General features: G+C 39.6%; 1 long non-coding RNA gene across 2 annotated transcripts in view; it reads left to right on the top strand.

Annotated features, from left to right (window-relative positions):
* LOC113259590 (uncharacterized) overlaps window positions 1-27,067 on the top strand; it is a 31,431-nt gene extending 4,364 nt beyond the window's left edge. Inside the window, exons 2-5 of one of the 2 annotated variants that reach the window (XR_003317639.4) lie at window positions 403-546; window positions 4,742-4,834; window positions 7,846-7,920; window positions 24,592-25,610. This is a non-coding gene — a long non-coding RNA (uncharacterized LOC113259590). Of the gene's footprint in view, window positions 1-402; window positions 547-4,741; window positions 4,835-7,845; window positions 7,921-24,591 lie in introns of both variants that reach the window. The other variant, XR_003317640.4, reaches the window with a different exon arrangement.
* Window positions 27,068-27,268: the final 201 nt, after the last annotated feature.

The raw sequence follows: 27,268 nt of genomic DNA, 5'->3' as shown, positions 1-27,268 counted from the left end.
TCTCAGTTGTTGTATCTTAGCAGTTCAAAACAGGCCAGAAGGCATGTTAGACCAAAAGACATGGGACCTCGATGACATTATTTAGATAAACATTTGTATATTGTCGAATAACAGTAGCATCTCAAGAAATGATTGTCAAATTATGATCAGAACTTTAAAGCCTCTTTCACCCAAAAAAGGTGATTTGTTTGCAGTTGAGAACACTGAAGTCTTGGAAGTTGAGGGAGATCACCAAGGTTACAGGGGTGCATTCCAGACCCAGAACAAGTCTCTTGGCCAGAGTCATCTGCTTTTTCCCCTACCCCGTGTCATGCATTGTATCAATTAATAATGAAATTTGTATAACTTGAAAAGATCAAAAAGAACTGTGGACTGAAACCAATTATTTGTACGTTTGTTTAGACTAATCCAGTCTGGTTCCCCATTGAAGTCATAGTCAAGAAGCACAGCTTGTGTTAGATCACAGATCCTGGAAACATCCTTAAGCAACGTAAGTCATGGCAAAAGGATTGCAGGAGGTCACGCGCGGAGACCAAGGACACCAAGGTAGGCCAAGCGTCCGTGCCTTCTTTGGAAAGGGGAGGGGGTTGCACAGTATATACTGAAACACATCAGCAGATGTGAGGCTGGGACGGGAAGGCTGAAACTTCTGTGTCGCTGACTTTGGCCGTGGTCCATATCGAGAGCTCCTTTCACACCGAACTCCTTGATCAGAAAGTGGGGAGACATCATCCCAGGGGCTGACCTTCTCCTAAACCCAGAGCTTTAAATCTCACGCTGGGTGCAGAGGACTCTGAGTTTGGCCTGTGTCGCACACATATTATCAGAATGAGGGAGCTTTGTGTGGTTTTTAACTCGTCTAAGCATATTTGTTGCATACGCCACATACATTTTCAAATGCCCTAATTGGTCAGTTTATTTATAAGTCCCATTTCTTGAACATGTCATTCTCTGCTTCAGGCTACGTTGGATTTGTTTGTTTTCATTCCTTCTGTGCTTTCAAGAGAAATACTAAAGGAGGAGTTGCTGTGAACCAAATCAATACACCGGTTTCCATTTTTGTGTTTTTGGCGGCTTTGCTACTGCCCAGGAATATTAGCTTCTATAATGTTAGTCATTGTGTGCCTGATTGTATATACAATTACACGACACGCATTTCAATATTTGTAAATGCAAATGCCTCAGAGAGAACAAGCACCACAGGCTTCCGTGAGGCGGCTGGGCCACGTCTGTCGACGGCGAGTGGAAGGAGTCTCCAGGTGGGGACTTCCATCTTGTTTCGTACAGTTTGGCCAACGGAACATACCCGTTTCTGTAAATGCATCTGTGGTACTTGGGTAATGATCCTGTTTGTTCTCTTGTTTATCCAGATCATGTTATAAATAGGGTGGCCTTGATCTTTAAAGGACATAATTGATAATAGCATTTGAAGTTTGCTCAGAACAAAGCTAAGAGGAGAAAGAATAGTGCTTATTGTAGATCCCGTAACACTCGCTCACCGTGCCTCACAGGGTGGGTGTGAAGAGCAAATAAATCTGAAAACTGTAAGGGACGTTGCAAACTGTGAAGAACCCTTCCCATTTATCGATACTGATACATGTTCGTGTTACGTTTCAGCATGGAAGCAAAGACGAAAAATTCAGATTACTGCTTCCACCCACTCTTACGAAAACATATGACACTTCACCTGGTTTTTTCTTTCATAGCTTTATTGAAGTACGATTTACATACCCTAAAATCCGCTCACTGTGAGTGCACGCTGATTGATTCTGAGCAAATGTATATGGTCATGCAACCATCGCTAGAATCCAACTTTAGAACATTTCCACCACCCCAGTAAGTTCCCGTAGGCCCATTTGCAGTTTATCCGTTTTCACACCCTGGCCCCAAGAAATCACTCATGTGCTGATTGTCTCTATAAACTTGCCTTTCCTGGACATTTCATATGAATGGAGTCTTTTGCATCTGGCTTCTTTCATTTCGCTTATGTTGTTGACGTTCATCCTTGCTGTAACGTATGTCAGTACTTGGTTCCTTGTTGCTGAATAGTGTTCCATTTTCTTCATCAGCTGACAGACCTTTGGGTTGTTTTGAGCATCTGACTGGCATGAAGAGTGCTGCTGTGAACCTTCACTTACGTATCTTTGTCTGGACATCTATGTTCATTTCTCTTGGGTAGATTCCTAGGAGTGAATTGTTGGGGTTTATACTAAGTTTATGTTTACGTTTTTATGAAACTGCCCATCTGTTATCCAAAGTGGCCGTATCATTCTGTATTTCCATCAGCAACGTACAGGGTTCTAGTGGCTCTGCATCCTTGCCAACACCTGGTGTTGTCTGTCTTTCTGATGACAGCCATCCTGGTGGGTGTGCGGTGATACCTCAGGGCGGTTTGGATTTGCATTTCCCTAATGGTTAATGGTGTTGAGCAATTTTTCATGTGCTTGTTTGTCATCAGTATATCTTATTTTTTTGAAATCTCTATTCAAATCTTTTGCCTGTTTTTAAAAACTGGGTTGATGGCTTGTTATTGAGCTAAACCCCACTTGTTTTTTGCCATGAATTACCATTTCCCCTTCCACCACCATGTGCTCTCTCCTATTCTGCTGCCTTCCAATGTTACTATACGTCTGTACTGACTGAATTTTTAGTACAAATACATTTTTTTCTCCAAACTTGATTTTGAAACTTCCTCAAGAAGATGAGCACTTCCACCTTATTTATTTATTTTTTTATAAGCCGGACTTAGCAAGATAGTCTCAGAATAATATATCCTCAATGAATATTTGTCACATAAATGATGAAAAGCTCATCATCTGTATGTCAATATCGTCAGCACAGCTGGTATCATAATTTAGTAAGTCTCATTTAATTTTCTTGATTATTACGTATTTTGTACATCCAGGGTTTCAGTTTTAAAACCATTTTGGAAAAAAAAGGAGTGCTTCCGACAGTAAACATGGACAAACAAATTTAATTATCAGAGAAAGATTAAAAGAGACTCTGGGGAAACATTAATATTTTGTGGTAGTTAATATGTTAAAATAAATTCAGATTTTTAGGTATTATGATTTTTCTGCAAATGTCTCCAAGTACCTTAGCAAAAACAGCACAAAACATAATTATCAAAATGGGCGGGGGGCCTGGGTGGCACAGCGGTTAAGCGTCTGCCTTCGGCTCAGGGCGTGATCCCGGCGTTCTGGGATCGAGCCCCACATCAGGCTCCTCCGCTGTGAGCCTGCTTCTTCCTCTCCCACTGCCCCTGCTTGTGTTCCCTCTCTCGCTGGCTGTCTCTATCTCTGTTAAATAAATAAATAAAATCTTAAAAAAAAAAATTATCAAAATGGGCAACTCTCAAGTGTACCCGCGAGTAAGTTGAAAGCAAACCCAATGCTTCACCTATCACCAGTACTCTGGACCCCAAATAAAAGATTTCTAATTATAAATATAAACCTACTTCTGTATAAGCCTGGATATAAAACAAAAACAACTTTCCCTATAACTAGTAAATAACAGGGGGAAAAAAAAAACTTTTGAGCTTAGCCTGGAAGGATGCCAGAGATATACACTTGAGAATATTTTAAGGTAATTAGCATTTTTGTCTCTGTGTCAGTAAAAATAGGCTTTTGCCTGCTACTAATTTTCTTTGGGTTAGTGAGACCATTGTATGAGTGAAGGGCCGTTAAAGGCCATTTATATTGTACAAACAGAGGCACAAATTAGAGAGGGCATGTTAATAAGGAGAGGGGGCTTATGAGTGCTCAATTATGAGCCCAGAACCTGCTTCTATTTTAGGGGGATAGAAAACACATCAATCTTGCTTTTAGAATATTTTCAATTAAAATGAACAGCACAGGGCATACTAAGAACCAGCAAAGGCTACGGCCATGTGGATTTTGAGTAATTCTTACGTACCATCTGAGTATCAAAACTGATATACGTATAATGGGCCAAAATACAATTCGAGATCCCCGAAGACCAAGGTCCCTGCGCTGCATAAGAAATTCTAAAGGAAAAGAAATATAAAACTGGACCATCTGTTTCACTTTCCAGCCTGCAACCTTTGGAGCAGAAGATTTGGAGGAGGATGCTGTCTCAACGTGAATAGGGATGAAATATAGTACATAAACTCACAACATGTCATTAACTTCCTCTCTCCGAAGCACAATCACTAGCGTCCGCAAGCCCAGTTCTGCGTGCTAAAAACAAAGCACGATGTTCGGGATGTTCGGTGTTCGTGCACAGAGCATTCTCTTCTCCCCACACCGAAACAATAGCGGGTAGATTACTCTCTGGCCCTAGGCAGTGCCTCCTGCCTAATTGGGGTGAGCAAATGGAGGCACCCACTCTACCCAGGCAAGTGTTCGGGGAATGTAATTATAGTCAGCCTATGCAACGATATCCGTATAAGCCCAGTTTGCACTTTCTTTAGCCACAACTTTCAGTGGCTTCCAAGCATGTTTCTTATATGTATTTAGGAAAACATTTCAAGATATCGTCCCCAAAGTTACCTTCCCCTTATGCAAAATACCAATTTTAGAATTAGAGCTAACCAGGCAGTCAGGGTTCACGGAATGCTCAGAGAGTGGAAAAGCACTAAATAATGCAGTGAAGGGTGGCAGTAATGACTGGCTTTGGTCTCCAGGTAGGCAAACCACTACCCCCCAGGGCTATTCAATCAGCCGAATGCTGAACTTCTGCAAACCGTGATTGTGTTGGATTTTTGGCCTCTCTGTTTCAGGTGGTCCTCTCTCTTGAAACCTTTGTAACTATTAAGGCTGGAGTGCCATTTAAAGAAAAAGGAAGGCAAAGAAATGAGCTATAGGAAGCCATGGTGAGTCATTTGTCAACGAATCCTTTCTTGAGCTCATTGGGGAAGGAGGCTTCAGGGTGATGGGATCATAGGCTTTATTTTGAATTTGTCTGTTATAACCTTAAAGCTTTCTTCAAGGGGGATACATAGGGTTCCTGTCTGATACACAATGTCTGTTGCTATGGAAAGGTTCGTACTTAACCATATTACGGTGTTCTGTGAGGAGCGGGGAATCAGAATACCAGTTCATCTCTTTTTAAAAACCATGTGTTGTGTTTTTTTTTAAAGATTTTATTTATTATTTGACAGAGAGACAGCCAGCGAGAGAGGGAACATAAGGAGGGGGAGTGGGAGAGGAAGAAGCAGGCTCACAGCGGAGGAGCCTGATGTGGGGCTCGATCCCAGAACACCGGGATCACTCCCTGAGCCGAAGGCAGACGCTTAACCGCTGTGCCACCCAGGCGCCCCTAAAAACCATGTGTTTTATGGGCGAAAACAAAACAAAAAACATGGACAGCACATACTTCTGACATTAGAGGCCCATTATAAAGGCCTTTTTTACACTGTATGTATGAAGAAGCCGTTATGCATTTAAAGATCCGTGGTAGCGTCTTAACTACAGAAGTTGGTCGTCATGTTATAGGTCCCAGTTACTCACAGTATGTAATCAAAGCTCCTCTGATATTTACATCTCTAAGTTCATTTCCACGCTGTGTGTCTCATTTCCACCTGACTGTCTACTGTTGGCTCCACAATGGAGCTCTCCTTTCGGCAGGGTATCTAGTCCTGCGTTCTTGGTGAACAGTTTGAACACAAGAAGGTGCTACTATGGGGGCTTGCTGTTCACGAGCCTTCTGTTCAAAATGGAAATGTGGAGCTTGCCCTAACATTAAAATGTGGGTTTTCCTGGAAAAAATGCATTAATTGTTGTAAACACAATCTGAACATTTTCTACTTTGACGTTTTTTCCTTTGTATCAGTCATTGCAAGGTATCGTTTGTTTCATTTTAAAACAGTAACGTAGGGGCGCCTGGCTGGTTCAGTTGGAGGAGCGTGCTTGGGATTGTGAGTTCGAGCCCCACGTTGGCCGTAGAGATTACTTAAATAAGTAAATATAATTTTGAAAAAGCCAGTGATGTGTTGTATGGTGCTAACTCCTACACTCGCAGGAAACCACGCTGGTTCCCAGCCTGGACCCTGGAGTCAGTTGGCCAGGGTGGGAGTCAGCTATGCCTCTTGTAGCCTGTGTAATCTTGGGCAAGCTTCTTAGCCTCTCTGTGCCTGTTTCCACAGCTGTAACACTGGGGTAATAATAGCACCTATTTAATAGGCTGTAGTGGGAATTAAATGAGAGAGCTCTGGTAAAGCACTGGGAATAGTGCCTGGTGCATAGTAGGTATGCAGTGGGTGTTGGTTTATTACATTGTTGCATGTCTTTATCATCCCACAATTTTTAATTTTGCCTTTGTCTGTGAATATGGAACCATTTCCCTTAACTCAGAAGCATTTTTTTTTTAATTTTATTTATTTATTTGACAGCAAGAGAGCACAAGCAGGGGAGTGAGAGAGGGAGAAGCAGGCTCCCCACTTGAGCAGGGAGCCCTATGTGGGGCTCGACCCCAGGACCCTGAGATCATAACCCGAGCCAGAGGTAGCCACTTAAACCACTGAGCCACCCAGGTGCCCCAGAAGCATTTAAAATGGTAGAATTTGGGTCATTGTGACAGGATGTTTGAAAAATATGTGGGATTAGGGGACTTTCCTGTGTCTCTCAAATAATACTGAGACTATAATTGACAGTTTCCCTGTAACTCTAAGGAAAATTTGGCCTTTCAACCTGGAGTAAATATGATTCCTTCTTTGCCCATTGTCCTGCTGAAAGCTCTTTTTTGATTCTAGATAATACAAATGTAAAAACAGTTTGTCTAGCTGTATATGTTACAGAGGTCCTTAAATTTCTCTTTATATCAGTGTTTCATTAACAATCCTTATATGTTATTAAATGTAGAAAGAGGTTTAAAATAATTTTGATAATTCACTCCAACATAGGCAAAGACGAGTCATGGTCTTTGGGATACTGACTTTTACCAGTATTCCAAGTACAATAGACGTAGACATAGAAAAAGACAGAGAGCTCATTTGGAGTTTCTCCAAACTGATATGTGAGGTTTCAGCCAGACCTGGAATTGATTGTTAGTATTTGGCATTTCTTCACAACCAGTGGGACCACTCTTAGTAGGTCTGTTTTCTTCACTCGGAACATAGTTTCGTACTGTCGAGTTAATCTGGCTATAACTGAACGGATTTTTTTGTTTTTTAAAGAGTTTTTTTTTTTCTTCACATTTCATTTATATACTATCTCTAGTGAGGTCAAATTCCCCTGTAAATATTCTCTGATTTATTCCCCTAACATCCCTAAGAGATAGGGTGCATTTGTCTATATTATTAACATCTGGTCTTAGAAGATCCACGTTTACTTTGTTGGGAAATCACCGAAAATAAATCTCATGTAGACACCAATGGAAAATATAATAGGAGATAAATACAGGTATGTCTGCAAATGAAGATGTTTTCCCACCTTTGAAATCTGTTGACTAAAAAGATAAAAAGTGGAACAACTTATGATGATTGAATAGTAATAAAAAGCAGCATTTAATCTAAATCTCTCTTTCCTGTGATTACAGCATGCTAAATATTACTCAATACTAGAGAGTCTGCTGATGAGCTATGTAAATGTTTTCCAATAAAATTAAATAGATTAGATTTGGAAAGAGAATATTAATGTTTTCTAAGGCTTTTCAAGAGTCATCTTTATTTTTTTTTGAAGAGTCTTCTTTAAAAACTTTTCTGAAAAGTACGTGGTTTTGGGCTGTGTCGCAGTGTTCTGCGTCCTCGCAGAGCGAACGCCATTATTTCTATGTGGATAGAACAGGCCGAGGCAACCATCGTGTTTGAGAAGCTCTTGTCATCTGTGATCCTTTATTGTTAATTCTCTTCCTGTATTCTGCCTGCTGCTTTGTTTTGGTTGTCAGAGTTTGTTACTGAGACAAGAGTAAGATCATCTTGCTCCGACAGTCGCAGAGTGAGCTGGCATGACGCGCCGTGAGGTGAGTCTAATTGCTGTTAATATTGGGAGGATGCATAATCCTATTAAAAAGAAGAACAGTTACCAAAAAAAATAAATAAATAAGTGGTGGCAAGTCTAGATTACATGAAAGAAGGACAGCTTGATGAGGGAAAACCCATTAACCTGAAAGGCAGCAGTTCTTGCTTCCAATTTACCAGTTGTGAGCAAGACCTCATTCATACTAAATCAAAATGGAAACAGTTTTTCTGAGTCATTTATAGACTTAAATATTAGGTTTTCTTGTATATGGAAAAAGAGACCCTACTGTGATTCCTAATTGTTACGAGAATATCAAAATGCCATATTAGGTAGGTTTCTAGGGAAACTTTCATCTTGTTCCCTAGATGTTATTAATGAGCCAAAAAAGGTAACTTTATATTAGGTGGAGGGAACAATACCGTAAACCAGTGCTTCTCAAACTCCAGTGTCCATATGCCTCATCCTGGGATCTCGATAAACTGTGGACTCTGATTCCGGAGCTCCTGGGTGGGGCCTGAGATGCTGCATTGGAGAAGCCCCCGGGGGATGCCCGTGATGCTGGCTCAGGACCCCCTTGGAGAAGGCAGGCTGCAGATAACTCTTTTACAAAGCCATCCACACAATTACAGGGTAACTTGCTCTGTCATCACTTCAGGAAATTGAATGGCATTGGGGTAACAAAGCCAAGTCACTCGCTTTGCAAATGGAAGTGGAGAGAAGGAGTCAATTTAAAGCTTCAAGGACTCCTTTATGATTTTTTAACAAGTGATCTCTACACCCACTGTGGGACTTGAACTCAACCCTGAGATCGAGAGTCGCATGCTCTGAGGCACTTGGGTGGCTCCGTCGGTTAAGCAGCCGACTCTTGATTTCGGCTTAAGTCATGATCTCAAGGTCCTGGGATCCAGCCCTGCATTGTGCTCCCTGCTCAAGGATTTTCTCTCTCCCTCTGCCCCTCCTACCACTCACACATTCTGTCTGTCTCTGTAAAGTAAATAAATAAATCTTGGGGGGAAAAATCACATGCTGTACTGACTGAGTCATCCAGGCACCCCAAGGACTCCTTTAAGGACAGCTGGAATTACTGGTAAGGCTGAAGCTATAGAATGGAACAGGCGGAAGGCAGAAAGTCTCCTGGTTCCTTTGGGGGTTCATTCGTAGCCTCCTTCCATACCCCTCTTCCTTGTGGCCATAGTTATTAGATGGCTACAGGAAACATGGACATATTCTGTTCGTACAATAGACTGCACAGCTTGAATTCATGATGCCTTAGTAAGAGACAGCGTTGTGCTGGGGCACCTGGGTATCTCAGTCTGTTGAGTGTCTGGACTCCTAATTTCACCTCAGGTTGTGATCTCAGGATTGTGAGATTGAGCCCCAAATAGGGCTCTGTGCTGGGTGTGGAGCCTGCTTAAGCTTCTCTCTCCCTTTCCCTCTGCGCCTTCCTGCTGCTCACAAGCACATGCACGTGCTCACTGTAGCTCTCTCAAAAAAGGAGAGAGAGAGAACATTGTGCTTCTTCTCCTTCATCCTCCCACAAACCAGGTTGTTAAGAGAATGCTTAAGGCTTGCGGGCGTCTAACAGCATGCACGTTTTACCCATTTAGCCTGCGCCCAGGACGTGCTGTGTTTATTGGTGGTTACATACTGGTAAGATCCTTGGACACCCCCAGCGTGAAGTCTGGTGTTGTGCACTGTTGAATGCATTAATCTTACTCAAACCTCAGATAACTGAATAAGAGGGAGAACTTCAAATAATTAAGAATGCATTGAAGTCAGAAGAGCTTTAAACAGGGAAAATGGGGTTCAGAAACTTGACTGCACGTTAAATATTCTGAATTTAGGTAATCACAAACTATCATTTATTACTTATCTGGTAAGTATGTAGGGACAGCATAAACAGCGGGTAGACAAGTGAATTCCAACTATATGGACGGTATGTGGAGGTATTAGTCTGCTCAGGCTGCTGTAACAGAATACCCTATGTTATACACATATAACAAATACCATAGTGACTTCAGTGACAGACATTTATTTCTCAGTTCTGGGGCTGGGAACTCCAAGATCCAAGTGCCAGCTGATTCAGTTCCTGGTAAGGAAGGGCCTTCTCCCTGGTTTGCAGATAGCCTTCCGCTTGTGCCTTTAAGTGGCTGAGAGGGGAGAGTGATGGCTCTGTCTTCCTCTTCTTGTAAGGCTGCTGATTTCCTTCTGAGGGTCCAAACCTCCAAACTCCCTACCTCATCTAGCCCTAAGTACTTCCTAAAGGCCCCATCTCCAAATACCATCACATTGGGATAGAGCTTCAACATGTGAATTTGGGGGGGGGCACCATTCTGTCTATGATAGTGCTAAAGGCTGATGAGATGGTGGTGACTTTGTAATTATAACACAAGCACAAAGACGAAGAAGACTTTTTTTTGTTGCTTTTCAAGTTAAATATACTTTTTTACATTTGTTTTCTCTAAAACCACAAGTGTGTGTGTATGACTGATGTTAAGTCTGGAAATAAGGTCCCTGATGATAGTGCCATGACATTATTGAAGGCTACTCATTCTAAAATCAGTTTATGCTCCTACTTACAATATCACCTTTTAAAAAATCAGTTGTGATGAATTTACTGACTAACTCACATAATCTTACTCTACGAAGACAAATTTAGTCCCACTTCACAAAGACAAATTTACTTCTAGCATGTTAGAAAAAAATCTACACCTTCTAGTACTCCCTAGAAAGTGAACATGGCAGACAAATGTGACATGGAAAGACTTGCTTACTAGGACAAATTCATGGAAGTGATGGATAAAACGGAGCAACAGACTGCCCAGATGTCAGAAACAAAGCAAGAAACCAAATCCAGAGCAAAAAGTACAAGCCAATGCTGCAGGGACCTCTGGGGGGTTCAGCTTTGGGTAAGGGCTTTTGGGGATGAGGATGGACAGGGGAGGAGGCAGAGCTGGAGGCAGGAAATAGGCCTTAGATTCACTGGGCGGGGAGGCTGAAGCCAGTCCCCTGCAGAAAGCCTGGAGCCTCAGGAAAGCTAGCAAAACACTATTCATTGGCCGAGGGAAGGAGCGAGGAAGTTTGCTATAATTGCACCCAAGGGCGGGCACAAGCCAGGGAAGGGACATCATTTGAGAGAAACTGATACCAACCTAGGCCATATCCTGAGTGGTCTGAATTTATACTATTTGCTTAGAAAGCTAGCTGTAAGTCCATTTCTTGGAAGGTACTCTCTAAGCCAATAAATTAACATAAAAATACATCCAGAGCCTTGAAACCCCTGGGAATCTGATAGAAGCAGAGCATTCTGTGAGGTCACTTTCACATCCTCAGGTCAGATGCTAGTTTGCTAGGGCTACCATAACAAGATGCCCCATACTGGGTGTCATAAGCAGCAGAATAAGGCTGGAAGTCCAAGATCGAGATATTAGCAGGTTTGCTTTCTCCTGAGGCCACTCTGCTTGGCTTGCAGATAGCTGCCTTCCTGCTGCATACTCACATGGCCTTTCCTGTGTGTATGCACATCCTTGGTGTGTCTTGTGGGGTTTTTTGGAGGCGAGTGGCAGAGGGAAAGGAAGAGAAAGAATCTTAAGCAGGGCTTGATCTAACAACCCTGAGATCATGACCTAGCCAAAATCAAGAGTTGGGTGCTTAACTGACTGAGTCACCCAAGTGTCCCTGTCTCTCTTCCACATCTTATAAGGACATCATTGGTCATATCAAATTACCCTTATGACCTTATTTACTGTTAATCACCTCTTTAAAGGGCACCTGGCTGGCTCAGTTGGTAGAGCGTGCAACTCTTGATCTTGGGGTTTGAGTTCAAACCCCATGTTGGGTATAGAGATTACTTAAAAAAAAAAAAACTTTAAAAAACCCCCACCTCTTTAAAGGTCATATGTCTAAATACAGTCACATTGGGAGTTAAGGCTACAACATATATGAATTTGGGTGGGGGACATGGTCTATTCCGTAACAGAAACCTCTCTCAGATAAACAACCGAACCCATTGAAGATGAATTCACAACCACCACAACAAAATGTTACAAAGTACATAAGGAATGCTACCTTATGGGAGAGTTATCAGAGGCAAAAATCAGAGACTTAGTACCAAAACAACCACAGATGACAGAACGAAAATCAGACACTCAAATAGAATGAGCAAAGAGGTCTTAAAAAAGAATCGGAAAATGAAACAAAACAACAGGATACCATGGAAATAAAGAATAGGCAGATTTGGAAAGAAACAAATGGAATGTCTGGCAATGGAGATCACAGTCATTACAATCTCACGGAATAAGTTAAATTAGCATATTAGACACATCAGAAGAGAAAATTAATGAATTGGAAGATATAGTTGAGGAAACCACCTTGAATGAAGTACAGAGAGAAAGAGGTAGAGGAGATGGAAGAATGGTTCAGGGTGTGGAAGACAGAATGAGAGGGTCCAACATGCACCTGCTGTGTCTCAGGGAGACACAGGGAGAGAGGGGCAAATGGGAGACAGGCAGTATTCAAAAAGAAAGTTAATGAAAATTTTCTATAATGAAATATTGGAATCTACACATTGAAGAATTACACTGATTCTCAAGTAGGAAAAACAAAAACAAGTGTATGTCTAGTTTGGAAAAAAATTCCAACAATTCCAATGTTTCCCACAAAGGAAATCTCAATAAATAACAAAAAACTGGGTTTTGTATAGAACATATTCTCTGATCATAATGCAGTAAAATTAGAAATTAGTAACAAACAGTAGCTGCTAGGAAAATGAAAATGACTATAATATCAATAAAAAGGGTCTGAATGACACACATTCTAGCAACACGTGCATTGAGTCCTTTAAAATTATGGGGCTCCTGGGTGGCTCGGTTGAGCATCCATCACTCTTGATTTCAGCTCAGGTCATGATCTCAGGGTCATGATATTGAGCCCCTGAGCCCCATGTCAGCCTCCATGCTGACTGTGAAGCCTGCTCAAGGTTCTCTCTCTCCCTCTGTCCCTCCCCCAGTGCTCATGTATGCACGTGCTCTCTCTCTCTCAAAAAATTATATCAGCACCTCAATATATACAAGAAAATGAATCTTTACGGTATTTGGTGTATAGCTCTACCTCATTATTTATAATTCCAGTTTCATAAGCAAATACTTTTCCTTTGCCTCGTGGCTCTTCCTGAAAGGGTCTTGTGAGCTGTGTCTGCCTTTGATACTGGACAACTGTATTTTGTTGCTACTTTACAAAGAGCTTTCACATACATTCTGTCACCATCTGATTTCTCCCCCTTGGTGATAGAAATCAGGGAGGCTTTTCCCAACATCCTGGACTAGCATGCAAATCACTTACCAATCTGAAAGAACAATGCTTCTGGAACCAGAAATTTCTCACCAACTGAGGTTACTTTTCCTCGCAGGCTGTGGAGACTTCATTCAGGCATTCCCGGTGAGCACAGCCTTGCGGAGGAAAGTAACTGACGTTAAGGATTGAGGGGCTTGAAGACAGCCTTCTCTCACCAGTATTAAGGATTAGACACACATTCAAATAGATTTGTTGTTTAAATGATTAAGAACAGGACAGTGTGAATGGCCCTGAAATATGTGATAATAGAGCAGAAACCTCATAGAAACACTAGTTTTTTTCCTTTAAAATGTGACTAGAAAATTAAATAGACTTTAAAGAATTTATAACGTGTTTTGCAAAAGAAAAATTTTCTCAATCGACTTAAAAAACATGGTAATGTTGGCTTTGGGCTCCCTGAAGACTTAAAATTCTGTGGAGGATTATGTGCATGTAATTTCTTTTAATAAAACCACCCATAGAGGCCTGCCTTGGAAAGATTTAATCCCTGAATGTGTTTGTAGAGAATTCTGATTGCTTTTCCAGAGAGGCAGGTCACTGTGCCTTGAGAAGTGTTGCGTGCTTCGTGCCCAGTACAACCCCAGGCACAACCAAACCGGAAAGCATTTGACATATAATTCTCTGGTTTATTTTTATTTTTATTTTTCAGTGTATGTTACTGAGGTGTCTCTTCTCCTCTTATGTATATTGCATTGTTTTTACCTGGGGCCGATCTTGACCTCAACTCTTTCTATTCACTGGCTTCCTCAAGAAATACAATCAGTCCCAAATCCTTAAGATTTGAGGTGGTATCATAAAAGGTTGCATCCCACACTATGCAAAGCTCCAGCCCATCACCCCATTGAACATCTCTTACCCCACCCCTGACCCCCAGTCCCCAGCAATCAGGAGTCACCTATAAGGATACGCTTTGCAAACTGTCTCAGCTGGAGACTCACTCCATACTCCTGCCCCGGGATTTTCCCTAAAGTTATCCTGTCTGTCACCCATCTTGCCTATTAAGCTGGGTAATTCAGTCACCAAGCCCCAGTGCCCTAGCTTATGCCAGCACCCGGTAAATTGGCAGCCTTCCAGCTACAAGAATTTATCCTCAGAGAGCAATGAGGGTGACAATCAATAATAATTCTGTTACCTATGAAAGTAAATGCTTTATTAAACCAGCAGTACTGACATTCCCCACCAACCACCTTTGTCTTATGAATACATTAAAATGTAATATAAAGGAATTTTTAAAGAAATGCAGTAATTGAACAACAAATTAGTTATATTTCCACAATTGTGATTAACATACCATAACTAAAATTCGAATTTACTTTGGGATAGATAGAAACTTCTGGATTTAAAACCCTATTGACTTGGGATTTCTGAGCAGTTTCTAAGCTCAGTGAATACCTGAGGCTTTAAAAATGTTCACACAGCCCTTGACTCAGTTTTCAAATGCTTTTAATTCAGTTCTTACCCAAATTAATCTCAGTAGGTGTTCAGTAAATATTGGTGTAATGAATGGGAAGGTCTGTATATGTTACCACCCCCAGATAATCCGTGGGCCGAAAGTCTGCCTGTCTTCTGATATGTCTTCCCCTTTTTCCTTTACTTAGGCAAAAACAAAAACAAAATACACTGATCACCCTTGCTCAAACAGAAACAAAAACAAAACAAAAAAATAGGAAAATAAATATCGATTAAATAACAATAATGTTATGATAAAAATATTCAATGGAATGTTTTCAGTAACCCTTGCTTCATTGTATTTCAAAATAAACAAAAAATGTTAGCCTCCAGCATATTATTTTCTCTACCTCCCTTTAATTTTATCAGATTTTAATTTAGTCAGTTCATTACAATGCCCGCAATTTAATAGACTCTTTCATCCAAGGAATAATTTACTTCTCAAAGTCAGTCAGTTGACTGAAAAACAGATAAACCACTGAGTATCAAAAACCACTTGGAACTTGAAACAGTGGTTTGTACACATAGGTAAATAGTTATCTCCATATAAAATCCTAGAGTCATAAATTGTTAGAATTTTAGGGGTTAAATCATAGTATGATATGATTCTCAGAAATTGAGAAAAATTAAAGAATTTCATTTTACATAAAGTAGCCTTCGGTATTCATTTTTTTTTAAGGTTTTTATTTATTTATTGGCCGGAGAGCAAGAGAGCACAAGCAGGGGGAGCAGCAGAGGGAGAGGGAGAAGCAGGCTCCCCGCTGAGCAGGGAGCCCGACATGGGGCTTGATCCCAGAACCCCAGGATCGTGACCTGAGCTGAAGGCAGATGCCTGACTGAGCCACGCAGGTGCCCCTAGCCTTTAGTATTTAGACTACTTCATCCGGCATCGTTATGCTGAAATTTCCAGAGAGAACAGTTCGATGAGCATTTGCTAAGTAAGGTAGAGACACAGCAGCTGATGCACTGCCTGCCTGGTGATCCGAGTCTCGAGCAGTGACGTTCCTATAAAGTTGTATATGGAATCTAATAGCAACTAACTTTTAAGTCAAGCGTTACTTCCCTCAAAAAATATGAAATTCCCGAGGATATGTGTGATAATTTGGGAAAGGGAGGAGACATGGATAAAGAGAGAGAGTCTGGAATACAGCCTCCAAAGAGAGAATTACAGTAGAAAGATAGGGGAAAAAATCTGGCGAAGTAATTAAGGAGAGTTCCAGCAAGGCTTGAAATCCTCATGAATGTTCTATGCCTTTTATTTTTAATTTCTTTTATTCTAAAGATTTCATGAGGGGCGCCTGGGTGGCGCAGCGGTTAAGCGTCTGTCTGACTCTTGGTTTTAGCTTAGGTCCTGATCTCAGGGTAGTGGGATCGAGCCCCAAGTTTGGCTCCCCACTTAGCATGGAGTCTGCTTGAGATTCTCCCTCTCCCTGCCCCTACTGTTTGTGCTCTCTCTCTCTCTAAAATAAATAAGGAAATCTTAAAAAAAAAAAAAAAGATTTCATGAGACATGAAGATGGTCATCATTATTCTTTGACTTTTCATTGTTTTTTTGTAATTTTTGCTTCTTTCTGAAACATAAATCTCTCTTTGAGGTAATGACTGTTAAAGTTACATCGAACAACTATTTTAAGATTAAATCAAATAGCAGAATGCACTTTCTTAGGAAAAAATGATTACATGCAGTTTCCCTAGTGAGAGAGTTAAATAGAAATGATTTTAAATCAAATTTGCCCTGGTTAAGGGGTCTGCTTGTAAAACTTGGAATATCCTTTTAAAGTAGAATGTTTATTACACAGTCTTGAGAAAACATTTTAATACATATGACAAGGTGTTAATTTCCTTAATGTTGAATGTTCTTACATATCGATACAAAGGTAAACAAGTCAATTTAAAAACAATGAACAGCTTATTTGCAGTGAAAAAACTGATTGATAAATATATACAAAGTTCAAACTCAGTTATAACTGAAGAACTGAAAACTTCTAAGACTGAGAAGTGAATTTTTTTCTTTCATATTGCTAGGGATGAAAATATTTGTTTTGGGCGTGAGACATCTGCAGTCTCAGGTACCATCAGTAGGAGTGTAAACTGATACAACCTTTTTAGAGAGCGAGTTGGCAGGATATATTAAGTGTTAATGTGTAAATTTTACTTTTAAATGTAAATTATACATCTTTTGATCTTCCAACTCCACTTAGACATTTATAGTTTTTTACACTATGTGAACAAGAATAATCATTGTCAGGACGCTTGGGTGGCTCAGTCGGTTGGGCGTCTGCCTTCAGCTCAGGTCATGATCTCAGGGTCCTGGGATCGAGTCCTGTATTGTCAGGCTCCTTGATCAGTGGAGAGTCTGCTTCTCCCTCTGCCTGCTGTTCCCCCTGCTTGTGCTCTCTCTCACTCTGTCTCTGTCTGACAAATAAATAAAATCTTTAAGAGAAGAATAATCATTGTCATATTATTTGTAAATAGCCAAAAACCCACCGAAGATCCCTCCATAAGAATCTGGTTCTTTTATATGTTAGGGCACATCATGCTTGCATGCAAATGGACATAGGAAGGAAAGAGTTATATATGCTACTAGAAGGAGGTCCAAGATAAATTGTTTTGTGCAAAAAAAAAAACAAAAAAAAGCAAGTTAGAGAACATATATAATATAATCCTATTTGTCTGAAATAAATATTTTATGTATATGCTCTGGAAAAACCACAAGGAAGTGGGAGAGTAGAACTTTTTATTCGTGTATTATTCTGTCCCATACCATTTCTTTGCTTTTCTTTCTTTCTTCTTGGTTTTGTTTTTGCTCTGTCTTGTTTATTTTTTTCTTTGGTTGGTTGTTGCCATGAACATTTATTATTATATAAAAATGTATAGCTAGTGGAGAAAATAAGTTTTACTTTTTTTATAACAATATTTTTTATTATATTATGTTAGTCACCATACAGTACATCCCTAGTTTTTGATGTAAAGTTCCATGACTCATTACTTGCGTATAACACCCAGTGCACCGGCAATACGTGCCCTCCTTACTACCCATCACCGGCCTATCCCATTCCCCCACCCCCTCCCCTCTGAAGCCCTCAGTTTGTTTCCCAGAATCCATAGTCTCTCATGGTTCATTCCCCCTTCTGATTACCCCCCCTTTCTTTATCCCTTTCTTCTCCTACCGATCTTCCTACTTCTTATGTTCCATAAATGAGTGAAACCATATGATAATTGTCTTTCTCTGCTTGACTTATTTTGCTTAGCATTATCTCCTCCAGTCCCATCCATGTTGCAGCAAATGTTGAGAAATCGTTCTTTTTGTTGGCTGAGTAATATTCCATTGTGTATATGGACCACATCTTCTTAATCCAGTCATCTGTTGAAGGGCATCTCCGCTCCTTCCACGATGTAGCTATTGTGGACAATGCTGCTATGAACATTGGGGTGCATATGGCCCTTCTCTTCACTACATCTGTATCTTTGGGGTAAACACCCAGTAGTGCAATGGCTGGATCATAGGGTAGCTCAATTTTTAACTTTTTAAGGGACCTCCACACTGTTTTCCAGAGTGGCTGTACCAACTTGCATTCCCACCAACAATGTAGGAGGGATCCCCTTTCTCCACATCCTCTCCAGCAATTGTTGTTTCTTGCCTTGTCAATTTTTGCCATTCTAACTGGCGTAAGGTGGTATCTCAGTGTGGTTTTGATTTGAATTTCCCTGATGGCTAACGATTTTGAACATTTTTTCATGTGTCTGTTAGCCATTTGTATGTCTTTGTTGGAAAAGTGTCTGTTCATATCTTCTGCCCATTTTATGATTTGTTTGTTTCTTGTGTATTGAGTTTGGGAAGTTCTTTGTAGATCTTGGATACCAGTCTTTTATCTGTAGTGTCATTTGCAAATATCTTCTCCCCTTCTGTGGGCAGCCTCTTAATTTTTTTGACTGTTTCCTTGGCTGTGCAGAAGCTTTTTATAAAAGTCCCACAAGTTCATTTTTTCTTTTGTTTCTCAGAAAATAAGTTTTACTTTAATTAAATATTTTGTTTCAATGTCCCTAATCTTCTGGGAACCATAACCGATGGGCTTTTTCCAAGAACAGGAACAGAATTCGGAGTCTCATCAGTCCCTGTTTCTCTTTTCTCCCCTGTGGCATTCCTAGTGGGGAGACTCTTCCTGAATAGTTGACTAAGGAGACTAAGGTGCCCCGAGGTCAGAAGATGCTTAGGGGCCTGGGCACACCAGGTCTGAGGGGAGGTGGGCTTTAAAAACAGAAGTTAAACGCGCATTTACAGAACAAAAGCCCCCAAAACAAACCCAGGCATACATGCAGCACTTTCTCATCTTGTCTCTTGTAGGATGGATCCAATTCCGGGTAACTCTTCCAGTTGTAAATAGCAGCGACAACAAGAACCAAAAGTATTTTGCTTCACATCATGTAGATGTCAGTTACATGATGAGAAAAAAATAAAATATTCATGCTACAGGAAAGTGGCTTTTGCAGTCTGGAAAGCAACTCTGATGCACTTAGAAGTGCTTCTTTCAGGGAGATTTTCTGCTGTTGGACTCAAGGCACTGAAAGAAAAAAAAAAGCCCAGAAGAGTTGTCCTAAAGGCTGTTTTATTTTTCCTCTTATATGCCTTCAAATTTTCTTGCAAACTCCTTTGGAGGTTAAAGTTTATTTTAGGAGGCAGTACCTTGGTTGAAGCTGCTTTTCAATAAGGAGGAGGATGGATTCAATGCCCTCGTCCTAATTGCTTTGTGAAGCCTTCTCTTCTCCCTAATCTCACTGTAGTTTCTTAAGAAATGAGGCACTTACATATCCCAAGGGGTTAAATGGAGATTTGTGCTGCAGAGGATAAAGGAGGGAGTTTGCTGCATTAATCATGGAATAACATCAATCACACATCTACTTGGGCAGTTAAATTTCTGTTGAACAAAGTACAGAAGCACCTGGGGAATGTCTCCCTCTTCGTAAGTGGTGTTATTAGACATCTGTCATGAGGGCCTTGTAAAAATAGATGTTGGGGTGCAAACAAAGTCATCTTAGTGCTAACACAATGCTAGGCACATAATGAATAGAAATTATTGAATAGATAAATTATATTCCAAAATAAATGATTGCACCACTTCCCGTAACAGTCTGTTAACACCTTCTTCCTCCAAACATGTGTGCTCCTTGCAGCAAGAATGATCTTTCTTAAGCACCATTTTGATTTTTGAGACCCATTTTCAGAAACTACAGTCAAAATTTTTGCTTTTGTAAAATCCGTATTGCTAATCCATGTTGAAAGGTTTTCTAACAATTGGTCCCTTCTCCCTAATTTCCCTTTTTAAAAATTATCGTGCATTCATATTATCTTTGCTAGCCTAGAACACATGTGAATCTGCCTCATAATTTGCCTTGCCCCGTCCAAATGCTGCTTCTGCCATCTGCAATGCCTTTTACCTTCTGCTTTACCGTTCCAGATCAATCCCTCTCTGCTTCTACTGTCGTTTGTCATTCTGGCCAGCTTTGCAAGATGTATGTACCGGGCAGTGTATTTATAATAATAAAGTTATGGAGAGTTTTATTTCTGTTTTACATGACTTCATGTAAATTCAATGCAATCTTAATGATTTTTAGTAGAATATTAGCACATTGGAGGCAAGGGCTGCTTTTACAACTTTCCTACTCTCATACAAGAGGCTTCTTGACCTAGTGAATATCGAGGGTCTGATAACATCTCAGAAGAAGATCAAAGTGACTTCATTTGAAAATAAAAAAAAATCATATTGGTGGGTCATATCAGTATCGTATTGATGAGTCAATAATGAAAATGGTCAAATAATTGCAAATAAGTCTAAAATTATAATGAAATTCAAATATAAGTCTCAATTTAGTCAAATTCATCATTTGTTGTTTTGTCAGAATATTAAAAAAGCATAAAGTTCATTTTGAGAAATTTTAAAAAATTTATTAGGGAGGAGATACCATATCAATTACTATACAAATATTTAAAAGCTAGAATAAAGTTATGGCACTGGTAAAGAAATAGATATATAGATTAGTAGAACATAACTGAAAGTTCAAAAGTGATCCTTGTATGTAAGGAAAATTTAGGTTTTCCTAGAAATAGCATTTTGTGTCAGTGGATAAAGGATGACCTATTTAATAAAAGGTGAAATGTTTGGTTAAACACTTGGGAAAATAAAAATTTGGATCCCTACAATATAACAAAATAAATGCCAGAGGGACTAATAATTTCTAAGTCAAATAAAAATAAAACAACACATAAAAGTATTAGTGGATATCATAGGCAAATATTTCTACAGTCTGTAAGAAGAGAGAACTTTCTAAAAATGATACCAGAGACAGCAAGTGAAGTCCTGATAAACTTTTAAAATTCCGCATAAAAATACCACAATCAATGTTTAACAGCAATGAACTGACTGAAGAAAATATAATATGTAAGACAGACAAAGGGTTCCTCAGTATACAGTCTTCTAAAATCTGTAAGAAAAAGAATGTTTTGATAGAAAAATGGGTAAAGGAACGCACAAAAGCAACATAGAATAAACACAAATGGCAAACAATTTTTAAAAAAGATTTAATCATTTCAGTAATCTAAAAAGTACAGTTGTATTTTTGGCCCATCTGAGTGGCAAAGTGAAAATGAGTGAAATTTGGCAATACATCCAAAAAACCTTTAATAGGATATATCCCAGGGTGCCTGGTTGGCTCAGTCAGTTAAGCTTCCAACTCTCGATTTTGGCTCAGGTCATGATCTCAGGGTGGTGAGATCAAGCCCCACGTCCGGCTCTATGCTCTGAAGGGGGTCTGCTTGAGATTCCCTCTCTCTTTCTGCCCCCCTCTCTTTCAAATAAATAAAATCTTTAAAAAAACAGATACAAGGATATATCCCATGACTTATGCATTCCATTAGAAGAAGTAGGGAAATACAGGCACAAAGAGATGCTTATAGCGGTTGATCATAATAGCAAAATATTTGGGAAAATGTGTTATTCAGGAAAATCCCAAATGATAAAACTTAAATAAGGTAGATATTTATTTTCTTTCTATGCAAATGAAAGTCTTAAGATAAGCAATCCATGTCGCAACTCCATGATATCCCAATTCCATGATGAGCAGTGATGCAGGTTCATTCTATCTCGTGTCTACGGTCTCGTAAACATGAGGATTCCACCTTGTGGTCCAAGATAGCTAATTGATCTCCAAGTGTTTCCTCCATAGCACAGGAAGTAGTGTATGAAGATAACACTAGGAAGATATGAAGGAAGAAAGACACAGTTCTTTTTAAGGATACCTCCTGAAAGTTGAACGTGACACTTCAGTTGAGTCACATGACCACACCTAACAGCAAAGCAAACTGGGAAATAAGCCTTTATTCCAGACAGCACCTGCCAGCTAAAAACTAGGAATCTTGTTACGAAGGAAGAAGAGAACGAGTTTTAGGGGACAAGCTGCAGTCTGCCACAAAACCAAAATGTTGACTCATAAATGGTTCAACAACAAATAAGTTATGGTTCATTCAGACAGCAAAATACTACGTCATTGTTGAAATGATGGTATGGATGTACAGTTATTAACATGGGAAGAGATGCCCAAAGTATTATGAAATGACAAAGCACTTCATGAAATTGTTTTTATGGTATGATCCTGTCATCTCTTCTGTATCTATCTAGTTGCCCTTTCATATATTTTATCTATTGATTGATTGATCAATCTGTCTTAAAATGCCTTTTAGTTTTTAAAGTGATAGAATTTCTAAATTTCTAAATTACTTGTTGGTTTTTAAATTTCTGATGATATTGTATTGTGATATGAAATGTGCTGTGTATGAAATGAATTCTTTGGTATTTGTTGTGACTGGATCATGTCAATCTCTAGTAATTATCTGTTTTCCCTAATTATTGGGGACAGGATTCTGCATACGTTCGTTAGAGCAAGCTTATTAATTGTGTTGTTCAAGACATTTCATATTTCCTAATTATTAGTAAGCTTTCTGTATCAGTTTCTGAGGGAAGTGTTAAAAATACCTACCATGCTCAGGTCATGATCTTGGGGTCCTGGCATCTAGCCCCGGGTCAGGCTTCCTGCTCAGAAGGAAGTTGGCTTGTCCCTCTGCCCTTCCCCCTGCTGGTGCTGGCTCTCTTTCAAATAAATAAATAAATAAATAAAATAATTTTAAAAAATACCCACCATGATGGAGGGATTTAATAATTCCTTTAGTATATATATCATTATTTACTTTTATATATATTTTAAGGCTATATTTTTGGGTGCATGCAAGTCACAATTATTATAATTTTTTGGTAATTGTTCTTTATTGTTAAGTGATAGCTCCCCCACCACTTTTTTTTTTTTAAAGATTTTATTTATTTATTTGACAGAGATAGAGACAGCCAGCGAGAGAGGGAACACAAGCAGGGGGAGTGGGAGAGGAAGAAGCAGGCTCATAGCGGAAGAGCCTGACGTGGGGCTCGATCCCACAACGCCGGGATCACGCCCTGAGCCGAAGGCAGCTGCTTAACCGCTGTGCCACTCAGGCGCCCCCCACCACTTTTTTTTTAAGTAGCCTCCATGCCCAGTGCGGGACTTGAACTCATGACCCTGAGATCAAGAGTCCCATGCTCTACCAACTGAGTCAGCCAGACACCCCAATGGTAGCCCTTTTTAATACCTAACATTATTGCCTTAAATTCTTTTTTATTAAAGATTTTATTTTTAAGTAATCTCTACACCCAATGTGGGGCTTGAACTTGCAACCCTGAGATCAAGAGTCGCATGCTCTACCGACTGAGCCAGCCAGTGCCCCTATGGCCTTAAATTCTACTTCATCTGATTAGTATTGCTTTTCTATCTTCATTTGTTTAGTATTTGGTATATTTTTTTTTCATAATTTTGCTTCAAATATTGGGTGTTGTTGTCTTTTATGCTTACAAAGGGCATACATACAGAATTTGTATTTCAATTCAGATAATTTCTGCTTTTTAACAGCTGAATTCAGTGTTTACATTCATTAGGATTGCTGATAAATTTATTTCTACCATCTCATGTGTTCTATTTACCATTTTTTTTCTTGTTATTTGGGCTTTTTCTGATTCTGATTGGATTGATTTTGTTCCCTTTTTCCTTCTTCAACGTTCTGGAAGATATATATTCTATTTCTATTAGAGGTTACCCTTAAATTTTGAGTATGCTGCATTTGACCTAAGAAAGACTGCATTTAATCAATAGCTCTGTTCTCTCTGCTCCTGTGTTATTGTTGTCTAGTTTATTACTTTCACCTGTTTTTAAAAGTGTCCCAGATTAATCTTTATTATTAGGGTTGTAGGGTATCCTGTACATAGCACTTCCCTTCCTCTCTGAAATTCAGAACCAGTGTGGAGAAAGAGGGGAAGAAAGGCAGGAATTAGAGGTGGGAGATCAAAATACAATATTAGTTTTATTTCAGATAAAGCTGATCGGAGAAAGTGATTTTAGATCTGTGGCCAGATGGGCTTGCTGATACTTTATTCCTGAATTAGATGGACTTAGCCCCCGATGGCACAGGGAGACAACAGCAGGTCTCCCTAATAAGGTTGGTTATTCACCACCTGGACCCAGGCAGACCAGAATGTTCTTTCTGTGGAGGCAGCAGATCCGAAAGGAGAGAGAATAGCAGGGCTGAGCAAGCATGGTGAGGTGAGCCTCCTAAACTTTCCCATTCTCCTGCCTTTGGGCGGAATGGTTAAGGAAGCGGAAAGAAGTTAGGAGTGTTCTTACATCATCACTTGTGGAGGTTAGAGAACTCCTTTTGATGGGTATATGAGTGGAAAGTAATCGTTCGTCTAAGAATGATGACTATTACTGCTGTTCTTGTTAACATTATTTTCAATAGTTCCTGCTACGTGCTGATTTACCATGAAGCTAGTGTTTCAGCTGCAGCGCCCTTGACTCGATGGACCCTCCCCAGGCTCTGATACCAGGAAGAAGCAGCACCCCAACATAGTGGAGGAATGGAGTCCTGCTAGTCTGGAGGTCATTTTTCTTATGCTCGCGGTGGTCTTGGAGCTGCAGGAGAGGGGGGTGGGCATTGGACAAGAGTCCCCAGTGACAGCCTGCTCTCTGTGGATTCCTTGGCGTATCACCATTCTTTCTCCGTGAGAAGACTCTGACTGAGACACTGCTCACCTCTTCTCTTGAGGGTCATGTGACTTGGCACAGCCCCCAGCCGAGAACTGCCCTGGCAAGGTAGGGCTGGGAGGGATCCTAGGTGTGGTGAAAGCCAGCCGACCTGAACAGCTTGCTGTGACAGTGAGATCAAAGGGCTGGCGTTATCTGAAGCCTCCCTCCACTACCAATAATGAATGTGAAGCCAAAATAAAGTTTTCTAAACTACGACTAATTTTTTTTTTTAAAGAACAACTTTTGACCAACTGTGTTAGAAGACTGATGTGTCTTTCTACCCCTTTGTATAGGACAATATTTAAAAGTCCTTATTGCATTAAGGGATGCACAAAGGGTATGCAGTCAAAAACTGTAGGGAATGAAATGTATTATAGAGGAGGTGAAATTATAATAAATAATTAAAGATTGTATTACATTCCTGGATTTTGTGAGTTTTTGTAGCATTCACCTGCAACTCATTTATTTTTTTAGGTTCACGTTTTTCTTTAAATTCCAGTTAGTTAGCATACAGGGTAATCTTAAAATACAGCATAATTTTAGTTTCAGGTGTAGAATGTGGTGATTCCTCACTTACATACAACACCCAGGGCTCATCACAAGCGCCCTCCTTAATCCCTATCACCCATCTAGCCCATCCTCCACCCACCTCCCCTCCAACAACCTTCAGTTTGTTTTCTACAGCCAAGAGTCTGTTTTATGGTTTGCCTCCCTTTTTTTCTTTCCCCTATGTTCTGCTATTTAAATTTTTATTTGTTGTGATTTTCTAAGGAAATGTGCACTTTTTTTTTTTAAAGATTTTATTTTAAGTAATCTCTATGCCCAACGTGGGGCTGCAATTTATAACCCCAAGATTGAGAGCGGGATGTTCCACCAACCCAGCCAGCCAGGAATCCTGGAATGTAAACTTTTGTACCTGATTTTCTATTAATCCTTTAATATTCTTTTCTTAAAACGGGTTCCCCAAATTACGCAAGCTTTAGGTCCCACAAAACATGGGTCCACCTCTGTCTTTTTAAAAATTTTTATAATTTTTTTTTTTAGTGGGGGTGGGGCAGAAGGAGAGAGAGAGAAAGATTTTTTTTTTTTTAAGAGAGAGAATCTTAAGCAGGCTCCAGCCCAGCGTGGAGCCTGACTCCAGGCTTGAGGTCACAACGCTGAAATGACGACCTGAACTGAAATCAAGAGTCGGACACTTTACCAACAGAGCCACCCAAGTGCCCTCACCTGTGTTTTTAGTTTTATAAGAAGGTTTGCCAGTTCCTTTGCTTACCTCTCCTCTGTGTTTCTCACGCCTTTTTTTCTGGGTCCATTTTCCTTCTTGCTCAAGTACATCTTTTAGTAATTCTTCCCATGAATGTCTGTTAATGACCCTACTTATTTCCTCTCCTGTCAGAGGCCACTAGTATCCTAAATTTAAGCTTTATCATTTCTTTGTTTTCTTTATAGTTTCATAAGAAAAGTATATCGTTATGTGTTTTAAAACTTTTTTTTATTAGTGGACTAATGTTATATATATTTTTCAATTTGTTTTTTCCACTCAAAATTATGTTCCTGAGATTCTGCTATGTTGTCGAATATAGCTATAATTTATTTCTAATCATTGCTGTATTGTATTCCGTCACCCATGTTTTACCCATTTTACTGTTAATGGACATTGGCTTATTTCTAGTTTTTTACTGGTAGGCGTAATGCTACTTTAAGCATTTTCATAAATGCCTCCTGGAAATCGATAGTTTCTTTAGTTTATACTTAGGAGTGGAATTGCTAGGTCATAGAGTATGGACATCTTCATAAAGCAAAATTGGTTTCCAAAATGACTGTACTAATTTACATTCCCATCAGTACTATATGACACATTGCCTTGCTGCACATTGCTGCTGGATGCCTGCTGGTTTTAGGCTTGAATATTTGCCAATTTTATGGATATGTAGTGGTTCTTCATAGTAGAATTAATTTGTATTTTTCTGATTGGTAATGAGACTAAGGGACATTTTATATGTTTATTGGCCATTTATATTTTTTATAAAATGCTTGTGTAATTCTTTTGGTCCTTTTTAAAAAACTGGTTTGTTTTTTGCTTATTGATTTATAAGAATTCTTTACATATTCAGGATAATAATCCCTTGACAGTTACATATTTAGCAAGTATATATTGTATATAAAAATATATTTAGCAAATCTCCTTCTAGTCTGTGGCTGGTCACTGTGTTCTCATTATGGTGGCTTTTGGTAAAATGGATATTGTTATTTTTCATATAGCCAAATTTGTTAAGTTTTCCTCTGTGGTTTTCAGTTTTCACTTCTTGTATAAGAAAATATTTATATCCCTGATATCATAAAAGTATTCTCCCATATTTATAGTTTTGTATTTTATATATAGTTCATTA

This window comes from Ursus arctos, unplaced genomic scaffold (assembly GCF_023065955.2).
Source record: "Ursus arctos isolate Adak ecotype North America unplaced genomic scaffold, UrsArc2.0 scaffold_13, whole genome shotgun sequence".
Taxonomy (NCBI): domain Eukaryota; kingdom Metazoa; phylum Chordata; class Mammalia; order Carnivora; family Ursidae; genus Ursus; species Ursus arctos.
Note: the sequence above shows the minus strand (reverse complement) of the source record. Positions and strands in the feature narration are given on the sequence as shown.